Consider the following 14193-nt stretch of genomic DNA (forward strand, 5'->3'; position numbering starts at 1 on the left):
AGTCCATTTATATGAAATGTTCAGAATAGGCAAATCCATAGAGACAGAACTGCCTAGGACAGGCAGCGAAAATGCAAATACCCTGGAATTAGTTGTACAATTCTATGAATATACTAAAAATCACTGAGGTGTACACTTTAAATGGGTGAGTTCTAAAGTATGTGAAATATACCTCAATGAAGCTAATAAAACAAAATGTTATGAAAGGAAAAATGGGTCAGGCTATGTGCTGACAGCTCAGAGCCTGGAGCCTGCTACAGACTCTGTGTCTCCCTCTCTCTCTGCCCCTCCCCAGCTCATGCTCTGTCTCTGTCTCTCAAAAATAAAAATAAGCATTCAAAGAAAAATTAAAGAAAAAAAAGCCATCCGACTGGGTGGCTCAGTCAGTTAAGTGTCCAACTTCGGCTCAGGTCATGATCTTACTGTTCATGGATTCGAGCCCCACTTCAGGCTATGTGCTGACAGCTCAGAGCCTGGAGCCTGCTTTGGATTCTGTGCCTCCCTCTCTCTGTGCCTCTCCTTAGCTAATGCTCTGTATCTCTCAAAAATAAAAATAAACGTTAAAAATTTTTTTTTAATTAAAAAAAAAAAGGAAAAATGGGTACCTGGTATACAGAAACTCTCTATTATCTTTGCTTAACTTTTCCACAAATCTAAAACTTCTAAAATAAAATATAGATATAGAAATTAATAAACAAGATTACATAATAAATAGCTACAGTACCAGGTGCAGGCTAAGGTAGCACCACAAAACTTCAGAAAGATTCACGCACAGTGCCTCAGATAAAAAAGTACTGAATAAATATTAGATGTAAAAAATGAGGCTAGGCCTTGTTCACAGAGTTACACAACAGCACAGGTAGAAGAAGAACAGAACAGACCTAGAACAAGCTCATCACTCATTTGGCCAAACACATTCCTTTTCCCACCTACACAGAACTTTCCAAATAAATTTCCTTTCAGACAACCCAAAAACTTACAGGAAAAAATCTACACAGAAAAGAAAATGCCGGTAAACAACACTGTCACCTTATCAATGTGAAACTACTCCCTCTTCACCCTGGATTAGGTTTTTTTAGAAAAACATTTTAACATAATTATGCCTTATCTATTTCTAAAGGTTAAACACCTTATCCTCTACAGATCAGACCTTACTATAGAGTTCAAGACTCAAATTACTGATGAAACATAAAGCATGTCAAGATTTGTTCTTACTGGCTTCTTAAAATTAATAATAAAGCAAAGTGTTCAAAAAAAGGATACTGACTGGAAAGGGGCATAAAGAAACTTTCTAAAGGGAGGAAAATATTCTACAACTTAATCAGATTGGTATTTATAATTATATGTATATATAATTAAAGATATATATTTATATATATTATATATAAAACATACATTATATGATATAAAATTCACTGAGCTATGTATACCTCTTAGATTTGTGCATTTACTAGAAATTATGCATTTTTAAAAATGGAATTAAAAAAATAGTATTCCAAAGAATTATCTCATTATCCCAAAGCATATGATATAGTAAGAGTCAAATTTTTGTCTTCTTTTAGTAAAAATAATCAAGCACACAGAAGTAAAACAATCTTCCTTGGTATCTCAAAATCAAGAAGAAAAACAGGTCTTCCAACTCTGTTATATCATCAATCTAACCTTTGTGCCTCAAAGACAATGAGATTGAATCTTGAGATTCTTCTGAGAGTGAGAAAAGAGAAGAGGGTAGATAGAACCAATTCTAATTACATCAACATACTCACCATCCCCAAATGCCATATCCTTATTCTTCAATGAGAAAATTATTTTAATTTTTTTAAACGTTTATTTATTTTTGAAAGAGACAGACAGAAAGTGGGAGAGGGGCAGACGGAATCTGAAGCAGGCTCTAGGCTCTGAGCTCTCAGCACAGAGCCTGATGCAAGGAGCAAACCCATGAACAATGAGATCATGATCTGAGCCGAAGTCAGATGCTTAACTAACTGAGCCACCCAAGAGCCCCAGAAAATTATTTGTAATTGTTTTTTAGGTTTATTTATTCATTTTGAGAGAGACAGGGTGAGTGGGGGAGGGGCAGAGAGAGACAAAGACAATCCCAAGCAGGCTTCACACTGCCAGCATGGAGCCCAATGCAGGGCGTGAACACACAAAACATGAGATCATGACCAGAGCCAAAACCAAGAGTCAGACACTCAACCAACTGAGCCACCCAGGAGCCCTGAAAAAAAATTTTTTTAAGTAAATTCTACATCCAAGGTGGGGCTCGAACTCATGACTCTGAGATCAAGTATCACAAGTTCTACCAAGTGAGCTAGCCAGGCACTCCAAGATAAAATTATTTTTATCCAGAATTGGTTGTGAAATAACGCAAAGAACGCAAAAGAAGTTCTCAGGTTCACACTCCCTCTAAAAACTATCACAATGCTACCTCGTGCTTCATTCTATAGTTTTTCCAAGGAAGTTATAAGGCAACCATACTCTCTTGCCTTAAATTTTGTCTATTTACGTGTCTACTGTAAGAAAGTGAAGAGTGTACAGATAGGCCTCAATGGACTGAGATAAAGTATGGCTCTTATTTCACAGTCACAAAATTTTAGCGTTGGACCACATCTGAGCTGCCAATTAGCCATTTAATGAATAAACTAAATCCTAAAACAGTTACGGGACTTGCCTAAGATTTCACAGCTAGTAAGAGGCAGAGTCAAAGCTGAATCCAGCCTTCTATTCACCATACTACACCTATATCTCTGCCCAGTTAAAAGCTGCATACTATCTTACCTAAAGTGGTAATTACACTCTGGGTAAAAATGGTTCATATTATCCAAATTCTCATACCCATCTGCCTCACCACACTAATATTTTAATTAATTTATAATCAGAATTTTAACTGTCAACCAGTTATACAGTACCTTCTTTTCTCAGCAGTAAAATCCCCTTAGTAAACTGATTTAATACCAAAAGGTTATTTGGCACATAAGTAGTAATCATGGCATACAGAGAAGGATAGTTTTAAAGAATACATGCAGCAAATTCTTCATGGCAAACCACCTTATTTCGCCAAAGACATTCATATAGTCATTTATCCAATCAGCAAACACTGAATTGCCGACTAGATGGCAGGTACTATATTAGGCCTAAGGAAGACAAAGACATAGATACAAGGGACTCTGGTTTAGGTAGGCAGACAACAACAACAGATTGTGGTAAGAGCTATGGTGGAACAGCCAAGGTCCCAGAGGAGGAACATCTACTCCAATCTGGAGGGTCAGGGAAGTCAGACCAGCTTCTTACTCTCCCAAGCATTAAATTAACATTTGCCCTAGAAGCTCAGGCTTCTCATTCTTGAAATCCATGATTTTAAACCCAGGTCTCTTACTGACATAAAAGTCTTCAAAATCTATGTCTGAGTCAAAAGAAAAACAGCATTACAATATTATCCTATTTATTTAAAACTGTTATAGTCAGTTATAGTCACTGTTACATAACTGCATTTGTATATATTTTCAAAGAGACATGTATGGAAGGATATTATAAAAACTTTTATGGTAATCATTCCTGTAGGATAGGATCTCAGATTGTTTCAATGTTTTGACACTTTATCTGAATTAATTTTAAGAATTCTCCTACAGGGGTGCCTGGGTGGCTCAGTCAGTTAAGCGTCCGACTTTGGCTCAGGTCATGATCTCGCAGTCCATCAGTTCGAGCCCCATGCCAGGTTCTGTACTGACAGCCCAGAGCCTGGAGCCTGCTTCAGATTCTGTGCCTCCCTCTTGCTCTGCCTTTCTCCCTCTCGCTCTGCTCCTACAGGAGTGCCTGGCTGGCTCAGTTAGCAGAGCATGCAACTCTTCATCTCAGAGTCATGGGTTTGAGCCCCACACTGGGTGGAGAGATTACTTAAAATAATTAATTTTTAAAAATACTCCTATAATTTTTTATTCTACCATAACCAAAGTAGGTGGGACAGAGCAAGCACACAGATAAAAGCCGAATAAACTATTACTGTACTTATATCAACCTGTCTCCCCTATTCAGAGTATTATTTGTCACATAAGGAACACTAATGCCACATACTTGAGATCTTTTATTTACACTTGTAAGAAGGGCCACTTCTGGGAAAGTTTCTGGAAAAACAAGAAAGGTAGATGGGGACCAAAAATAAATGGGCTATAATCACAATGCTAAGCTGTTCATTGTTAAGGTGTTCAATGTTAAGACTTCATTCTGTGGGTGACAGAAAAACACTGAGGGGGTTTTGACCTAAAGATTAACAATCAACTTTTTTTTTTCAACTCCATTCTTTAACCAGGTATCTCTGGTAGCAACTGTGATACATAAACAGGAAACGACATAAAGACAAAGAGATGTGTTAAAACGTTGTGGCTATGTTTAAAAAAAAAAAAAGGCAAATGCAAATTTTTAGCAGCAGTATCTCTGATGGATAAGACTATAGGCAGTCTCCTACTTTCAGTGTTATACATTTCTATAATACCTGCACTTCTTAAAATAAGCATGTATTAGATTTATAACCAGAAAAAAATAAGAATGGCTATCACAATAGCTCAAAGGGGATGCAGGGAAAATGATGAAAGTCTGGATTACACGTTCTATAAGAGCAAGAAACTGATCTTACTTACCACTCCCTAGTACCTTGTACTGTGCCTAGCACATATTAGGTGCTCAATAAATGTGACAGAAGAGTGAATGAGTGAACAAATGAACATCCTAAAGGCTCAACGAAGAAGAAACATTTCAGAAGTAAAATACACATTTGTTGATCAACATAAAAGCCAGAACAGGAAAAAATTAAAGATATCCTCAAGTTTTATGGACTAGTTGGCTAAGTGAATGATGAACCATTAATCAAGATAAGTAAAACTAGAAGAAGTATAGGTATACAGGAATGCAAAGAGATCATGGCAAAATGCCAATGTATTTGGTAGAAGGCATTAAGTTTCAGGAACCAGTAGGGAGTATAGGCTGAAGATGGAGATTTGGGAATCACCCATACAAACTTACATCAGAGATCAGAGCTACCACATACTTGTTATGGATTCTCATGTTCATAATCAACAGGAGAATAGGATAGGCAGATCAAAATAAAATACGTGCACTATTCTGGGGGCCCTGGTACCCTGATTTTTTGCCCCACTGATATGTATGTATATATGTATGTATGTATGTATTTTGAGAGAGAGAGAGTGCAAAAGGGGAAGGGGTAGACAGAGGGGAATGGGTAGACAGAGGGGTAGACAGTGGGGCTCAAACTCAGGAACCATGAGATCATGACCTGAGCCGAGATCAAGAATCAGACACTTAGCCGACTGAGCCATCCAGGCTCCCCTGCCTCACTGATTTTTGAACTTAGATTATTAAATAAATACACCTTAGGTGTTAGAGTCTTAATCTCTCATTTGCTTCCCAATAGGATACAAAGACCCACAGCTATACTTTATATTGTTATCATTTGCTACAAACAGAATTCTGGGCTCACAAATCCAGGGCAGATCAGAAATTCAATACACATGGCATTATTCACTATAAACATATAAAACTTATATACTGGTTTTATTAAATATTATCTACTGACAAACTATTGTAAAGTAATAGTTTGTCACTGACTTTATTTTTGAATACTTTTTCATCTTATTTCCAGGATTACAACATGACACTTTCAACTATCCTTACCTATGCAAATCTCTTCCCCCCCCCCCCCCCCCCCCGTTCATTCTACCTATGAAATAGGGACTTCCCCATTTCCTTTGTTTCAGCTCTACCTCTAGAAATCCACTCTTCCTATCTCAAACTGACCATACTCAAAACTAAGTTCAAAAGGTCAACAAATGGGTTAGACTAGTCTCATAAAGAAACACACAATAGAAGACTAATTTGTCCCCATGCTTTTACAGGTTATCTTTCATGCCTGTAGTGTTATTTCCTTTTTCCAACATTTATCTAAATAGAGGCCATAGGTCATATCTTAACCATTTCAGCATTCACCTATTCTCTTCTTTCTTTGAATTTCCATAATATAAATTGAGTGGCCTTCAAAAGTTAGTTATGTTTTCCTCTATCTACATTGAAAAATAAGCCTTTTAGGGTGCCTGGATGGCTCAGTTGGTTAGGCATCTGACTTTGGCTCAGGTCTTGACCTCATTGTTTGTGAGTTCAAGCCCCACATGGGGCTCTGTGCTGACAGCTCAGAGCCCGGAGCCTGCTTCAGATTCTGTGTCTCCCTCCCTCTCTGCCTCTCCCCACTCACGCTCTGTCTCTCTCTCTCAAAAAATAAACATTAAAAAATTTTTTTGCTTTAAAAAGCGAGCTTCTTGAAGAGAGATTCCCTATCAATAGTGAGGATACAGTTGGCATTCAATGAATACTTACTAACAAAATGGAAGCTCTGAATTTGTATCTTACTTTTTTGGCTTCCTAATCCTCCTGTGCCTCCACATTGCCATATACCAGAAATAAAATGTATTCTTTTTTCATTTTACTAACAGATATTAGACTAACTTAAATCTAGATTTATTTCACTTTTAAGTTTTTTTATTTATTTTGAGAGCAAGAGAGAGAAAGAGAACAAGAGAGGGGCAGATAGAGAGGGAGAGAGAATACCAAGCAGGCTCCGTGCTGTCAGCACAGAGCCCGACTCAGGGTTCAAACTCACAGACCTCGAGATCATGACCTGAGCCAAAATCAAAAGTCAGATGCTTAACCGACTGAGCCGCCCAGGCACCCCAAATTTATTTTACTTTTTAAATATTTTCTTAAATGTTTACTTATTTTTGAGAGAGAGAGAGAGGGAGGGAGGGAGGGAGGGAGGGAGGGAGGGAGGGAGGGAGGGAGGGAAGGAGAGAGAGAGAGAGAATGAGTTGGGGAAGGGCAGAGAGAGAGGGAGACACAGAATCCAAAGCAGGTTCCAGGCTCTGAGCCAGCAGCAGGGAGCCTGATGCGGGGCTCGAACCCATGAACCGTGAGATCGTGACCTGAGCCGAAAATGAAGGCTTAAACAACTGAGCCACCCTGGAGACCCAGATTCTAACAATTTTAAAGATGAGGAATGAGACTCTAATTAGGTCATATAGGTAGTTGGAAGCAAAGGCTAGAACCAAGGCTTCTAACTTCTAGAAAAGGTATTTATTGAGTGACTGATACACATGGAGAATTCTGTGAGGCACTGTATTAGACCAGTGCCCACTCTTGTGTACCAAGACACTTCCCACTGATGTTCAAAAATATTTAAAACATTAATTAAAGCTTACATTCTAAGGAAATTTCTGTATTAGGAGAAGACACTGTCTACATTTCTAAAAAATATGTTAAAAATAAGCAGGCAGAGGGGGGAAAAATCTTTAAAGTAGGAAAGAATTTAGAATTTCAAACAATTTACTCTTCCTGTCCTGGCTGTTGTTTACTGTTAAAAAGAGTAAGACCATCAAAAGATATCTCTACCCAAATTTCATGACCTAATAGTTTAAGAAAAATAAGCCTTATTCCTGTTGGCAAATGATCTGCTTTTGTCACATCACACTAAAGCATTAGCTCTGTCACAGGATTAGAGTACAGCCATCTGAGGACAAAAGTTCAGGCAGAAAAAGAAACCATACTGGAATTTGATAAAGACCCCTCAGGAATATGGCAGTTAGCTGTTTCAATAGCACCTTTCATCTAAGGATCTCAAAACAAATATTATTTACATTATCAAGAATCAAAACGGTGGCACCATGGCTCAATAAACTAACATATCAATGACCTATAGGGAATTCAATACTGATGTTCTGAAACTCAGCCCTCGGTTCTCAAAAACAAGACCTAGTTACAGTTGACCCTTGAACAACTAGGGGGTTAGGGGCACCAACATCCCATGCAGTCAAAAATCTGCATTTAACTTTTGACTCCCTAAGAACTTAACCACTAACAGCCTACTATTGACTGGAAAGCTTACCAATAACATGAACTGTGATTAACACATATTTTGTCTGTTATATGCATTATATACTGTATTCTTACAGTAAGCTAGAGAAATGGAAGTATTAAGAAAATCATAAGAAAAAATACATTTATAGTACTGTCATGTTTTTATCAAAAAAATCTGTGTATCAGTGGACCTGCATAAGTTCACACCCATGCTGTCCCAGGCTCAAGTGTATTTGGATTTTGTCCCTAATTCCTGGCACAGAACTCCTAAAACCCTTGGAATTTCAAGAGTGATAGGAGCACTCTTGTTATTCATAACAAGTCTCTTTTAACCACAAAGCAATTTGTGCTAACAAGGTGACTCTTGGTGGACCCTTACATAGCTAAAGATGGGAACCGGTTGTGAGAGGGAACAATCCACATGATTAGAGGGTTGAAACTTTCAGGCCCTGCCCCCAATATGGGGAAAGGGAGAGTAAACCACCAAGGCCAATGATTTAACCAATCATTCCTAGGTAACAGAAACTTCTAAAAAAACCCTGAACAACAGGGTTTAGAGAGCTTCTGGATAAGTGAACACATGGAGGTACTGGGAGGGTGGTGTGCCCAGAGACAGCAGGGAAGTTCCCCATACCTTGCCCAATGCATCCTCTCCACTGTTTCTGAGTTGCCCTCTTTATAATAAGCCTATAAGCGTAGGTAAAGTGCTCTTCCTGAGTTCTGTGAGTCATCTCAGCAAATTATTGAATCTAAGGAGAGGTCATGGAAACCCCAGAATTTTTTGCAAAGTTGGAAAGGAGTACAGGTGGCCCCGGACTTGCAACTGGTGACTAAAGTGGGGACAGTCTTAGGAACTGAGCCCTCTAACTTGAAGGATCTGACACTAACTCCAGGTAGACAGTGTTAGAACTGAATTCAATTGTTGGACTGGTATCACAGAATTGGACAATTGGTGGTGGTATGGAAAAACCTACACTACACAAGTAGTTAATTCCACTCTATAAAGTTTAAAAAAAAAAAAAAAAGATAAGTGGATTTGTTGATACCATCTCCCAGCTTACTTTGCTGCACATGTATGAATAAAAGACCCCAAAATTTAAGCAATATTGTCAGAACAGTTTCTACTGATATAATTAGTAATAATTTTATGCCATCTGGGGTGCCTGGCTGGTTCAGTGGGTGGAGCACGCAACTCTATCTTGGGGTTGTGATTTCGAGCCCCATGTTAGATGTAGAGACTACTTAAAAAAATAAAATCTTTAAAAAAATAATAATTTTTTGCCATCTTTGTGCCAGGCATTAACCTTAGGTCAAATTATTTCCAATGTATGCAATTCTGAAAGATAGATATTGCCCCTGATAACATATGAGAAAATTGAATCTCATCATTAAATTTCCCACTGCACGCAGCAAGTAGCAGAGTACTAAATCTAGTTATAAAACACAAACCCCTGCCTTCTTCTATGGCAACCCTTACTTTTTATAATGTAGTATAAAATTATAAACTCTCTAACAATCCTTAAGAACATTATGCTAGTCTTAAGGGTGTGTGCCAGGCTTGAGGTTTTTGAGTAACAGCACAGGCCCCATACCTGTTGGTGTTCACATGAAGCAGTATCCTAGGCACCTAGGCATCCTAGTAAAGAAAAGCCAAAGAGCAAAATAATGCTGTGACTCTTTGTGGAGCCAAACCTTCCCCCAGCTTTATCAGTCTTCAAGCAAGTTCTCCACCAGCCACTTTGCTGAACATCCTCACAACAAAGCTGCCCTCAGGAACTGATCATAAGTCCGAGCAATTCCTAGGACTCCTAGAATGTATGTATGCCAATCTCCAGTTTCAGACCTAGCTTGCCCAAAAGAAGACTATTATGGAAAATTTATTATAAGTATCCATAACACAACTGTGAGTCCTGAGAGGGAATGCAAAGAAGTCTTCCCCCCAGCCTTATCTCACAGTCTGTTGTTAAATCACCTGCCCCAATTCAGTAAATGAAATGTGGAAGGAAGAGGAGAAGGGAGGGGAGAGAGACAAGCGGACAGACTAGCCTTAAGAATTGCTATCAAAAACATAATACTGACAGTCCATATACAGATCTAGTATTCTAGTTTTCTACTTTATACACTTTTTAAGAACTGCCTTTTTTGGCATTGTATTCTCTTGCTGGTTGGAAAATATTTTATTTTTTTCTTCCCCAATTATCAAGGAACTAAAGTCAATAAGACTTTTCACTACCTTCTGTTACCAATATGAGCACAAAAAAGAGAGTCTAGAGATTAGCAAATCTTAAGAGCTGGGAGGGACAAGAAAGAGATCATGTAGTTTAAACTCTTACAGGAACACTTATATCTCCAAAACACAATCATCCAAGCTATACTTGAATATCTCTAATGACAGAGACCTCATAATTTTGTCTATTCCACTATGGGACATACCTTATTGTGCAAAAGGTCTTTTCCATAGTGGGATGAAATTCACCTCCAAATTACCTTCTACCCATGGTCAGTCCTCTGGAGCAAGAGAGATGATCAGTCAGCTCCCTTTTGCTTAAAACAACTCTTAAATTTATTTAGATAGTTAAGTTTCCAAGTATTATCTTCTGTGGCAAAACAGCTCCTGATTCTTCAACCGCTCTTCATTAGATACAGAATCTAGGGAACTCATTATTCTTGGTCATAATCATATGGACGATTTAGATTATCACTGTCTCACTGAAGTGTAAAATCCGTAAGTGGACACAATACATATAATCAGATGGTACAAGAACAAAGGGACTATTAGTTCCCTTAATTTACCACTGTACATCTATAAATGTTCATCAATATTAGCCTCTTTTCACAACCACATTATACAATTAACTACCTTAGAGGATGGTGGCTTTCAAATGAAAAATCTGTTTTAGGCAGATCATTTCTGTTAAAGAGTAAACTTTACATTTCTATCACACCTATCTTATCACTTTCATACTTCATCCTGCTTAGATTGCCTTGGTTTTCTTTGATACAACACATCAGATAACACTCCCAGTTTTAGCATCATTTACAAAATTTTTGGTAAGCATGCATATTGTACCATTATTTAAGATCTAGATCTATAATGCTTAGCAAAAGAAGAACTTACAAGCCTGTATAATCACACTGTGCTTTCTGTTTTGAGAGACAGCAAGCGAGCACAAGGAGAGAATCTTAAGCAGCGTGGAGCCCAACATGGGGCTCAATCTCATGACTCATGAAAGATGAGATCATGACCTGAGCCAAAACCAAGAGTCGGACACTTAACAGATTGAGCCACACAGGCAGCCCCACACTGTGCTTTATAACAAACAAATAAGCAAACCAGATTTAAAAGACCAACAAACTGGGAAGAGACATTTGCAACACATACAGTAATACACTGATTTCATTACACATTTCCTACAAATTCATAAAGGGAAAAAAGCAATCAATCAATGAAAAAAGAACCAACGTCTAACATTAACAACCAGATCACAGAAAAACAAAGATAAAATTCAACTTCACTCATAAAGAGCAATGTAAATTTGTGTGATTAAAGTTTTTAATTTTAAATTGAATTCCAGTTAACATTCACTTTATTAGTACACTTTATTAGTTTCAAGTGTACAATACAGTGATTCAACATTTCCATACATCACCCAGTGCTCATCCCAAGTGCCCTCCTTAATTCCCATTATCTATTTCACTCATCCCTCCACCCACCTCTCCTCTGGTAACCATCAATTTATTCTTGATAGTTAAGAGTTTATTTCTTGGTTTGTCTCTTTTTTGTTCCCTTGCTCATTTGTTTCTTAAATTTCACATGAGTGAAATCATATGGTATTTGTCTTTCTCTGACTTATTTCACTTAGCATAATACTCTCTAGCTCCATCCATGTTGTTGCAAATGACAAGATTTTGTTCTTTTTTATGGTTGAATAATATTCCATTGTATAACATTTTTTACCTATCAGAGTGACAAAGATCAAAGTGTTGATAACATATCTAATTTGTAAGACATGGAAACAAGTACCCCACAGATTGCTGATGGGAATATATATTAATTCCAACTCTTTAGAGCACAATTTGGAATTATCTATAAAAATTTTAATTACACCTACCTTTTCTTTGGAGCATGGATATTCACTGCAACATTTGTAATAGCAAAAGTAGTAGACACTTAGCTGTCAACCTACAGCCATTTCTCCCTTCTTTCTGAACTCCTATCTGTTCAGGGTGGTAACGTACCCAACCCCAAGAGATGATTAGTTGAAACCCACTATGGCTATCATATTCTCTTTACCAGATAATCACTTCCTCAGACACTCCAGGGGTCAGGGGCAGCAAGCAATATGACCTTCACTGAAATGTAAGGAGACATTGCATATGGCGTTGCTACTCAAATCCACAGCATCTGCATCACGTGGGAGCACATCACTGATACAAATTCTCAGACCCCACTCTAAACCTATGGATCAGAATCTCTGTCAGTGGATTCCAGGAATTTGTATTTTAACACATTCCCTAGGTCAGTCTTACCCACACTCTTAAAGTTCATGAAGCACTGTTTAAGACTTCTGGGAATTATTTTCTCCCTATTTAAAATGACTAAGCCTTCCCATTAGAAAAATATTTTGAGGGCACCTAGGTGGCTCAGTCAGTTGAGTGTCTGACCCTTGATCTCAGGTGAGGTCATGATCTCACAATTTGTGAGATCAAGCCCTGCATGGGGCTCTGCACTGACAGCACGGTGCCTGCTTGTGGTTCTCTCTCTCCCTCTCTCTCTGCCCCTCCCCCACTCACTCGCTCTCATTTTCTCTCTCTCAAAATAAATAAACAGACATGAAAAAAAAAAATTTTGCCCATTACCCATCTTTGAACGCAGTTAGTTGTGCTGCTTGGTGCTAAGGCAGCCATCCTACAACCATGAGGCTACAGCAGAGAAACTGAAAAGACAATATACTAAAAGTAATAGAGTTAAGATAGGGGAAAACCTGGGTTTAATAAGTATTACCAAGCAACCACACTAGCCCTGAACCACCTATTTCTTTGTTTCTATTTATATGAGACAACTTAAGAGTCTTTATTGTTTAGTTACTTTTAGATACTGTTACTATTATTTACAGTTGAATATATCCTAAGTGATACACTTTATATCTATCCATGGAAACCAATGGAGCTTAAATTCTACTGGAAATAGAGTAATTTGTGTCATTGTTTAATAGTAGCATAGTATTCCATGTTATGTATTTACCATCATTTTATTTCTTTGTGATTCCCATGTGCATGCACAGCATTAAGACAATCAGTACTAGTCTGAGACAACTAACAAGTTTTGGCCCCAATCTGCTACTTCATTCCAACTAGGACATAAGCTCCACTCAGGCAGTAACCTTAACGCACTGCAACTTAAGCAGTTACAACAGAACCAAACATATATGAAAATATTTGATAAATATTTTTAAATAAACAAATGTAGAAAAAGAGGTCTTCCATAAATGCTAAAACTAAGTTATATCTAAGCTTAACTTGTCTACTTTGGTTGTTTGCACAGATCTTCAGGTTGAGGATGCTACAAAGATCGAAAACTTCTACTATGAAATAGCAGTGTGAAGAGGTTCTCACAGTCCCTTTCAATAGTCCAATTAGTATTTAAGGTGTCTTTCAGCTCTGTAACCTAGGAAATAAGAATAGCTAAGAGCAAATTGTTTCCTAACCAATCCTCATATTTCTTCTTTTCTATCGTAACTGCTAAGAACGATTTAAAACCTTGAAGGCATGAAACAAAAATCCAGGAACTAAGTTGTTTAGGACATCCTAAAGATTTCAAGGTACATTTTTCAGTATCACTTTGAATGAGCAATTAATCAAGCCAGTTGCTAACAGTACTTAAACATCTTATATCTTCTCCTATCCCAGACATTTATCTAGAGTTGCAGATTTTTACCTAAATACAACCTCATCAGGGTTTAGGACTGTTTTGCTATTAGAAAGGCAACATTTCCAATCAGATTTTTATCCCCCACTGCCTCACTGAAACTATTCTTACCAAGGTTACCAATAACTTTCACATTGCTAAATCAAATGGTTATTTCTCAACCATCATCTTAATTGTTTAGTATTTAACAGTTAATAACAACTCCCTACTCCTTGAAACACTTTCCTTGTTTGGCTTCCAGATACCCTCTCACCTGGTTTCTTCCTATTTCTCTGGCTGGTGCTAAGTCTCCTTTGACTGTTCCTTCTCACCTTCCTCCAAAGATCTCTAAACTCTGGTCCACTCCA

The 14193-nt window shown here is 37.8% G+C and overlaps 1 protein-coding gene across 4 annotated transcripts in view; it reads right to left on the reverse strand.

The window, feature by feature from the left end:
• Positions 1-14193, reverse strand: part of TMCC1 (transmembrane and coiled-coil domain family 1) — a 250497-nt gene that overhangs the window by 213314 nt on the left and 22990 nt on the right. The window contains exon 1 of one of the 4 annotated variants that reach the window (XM_042979551.1): positions 10351-11128. The exons of the other annotated variants lie outside the window; for them this stretch is intronic. The gene's annotated coding sequence lies outside the window, so the exon portion shown is untranslated. Of the gene's footprint in view, positions 1-10350; positions 11129-14193 lie in introns of those variants that run through there. 4 annotated transcript variants of the gene reach the window in all.

Source organism: Panthera tigris, chromosome A2 (assembly GCF_018350195.1).
Source record: "Panthera tigris isolate Pti1 chromosome A2, P.tigris_Pti1_mat1.1, whole genome shotgun sequence".
Lineage (NCBI taxonomy): Eukaryota > Metazoa > Chordata > Mammalia > Carnivora > Felidae > Panthera > Panthera tigris.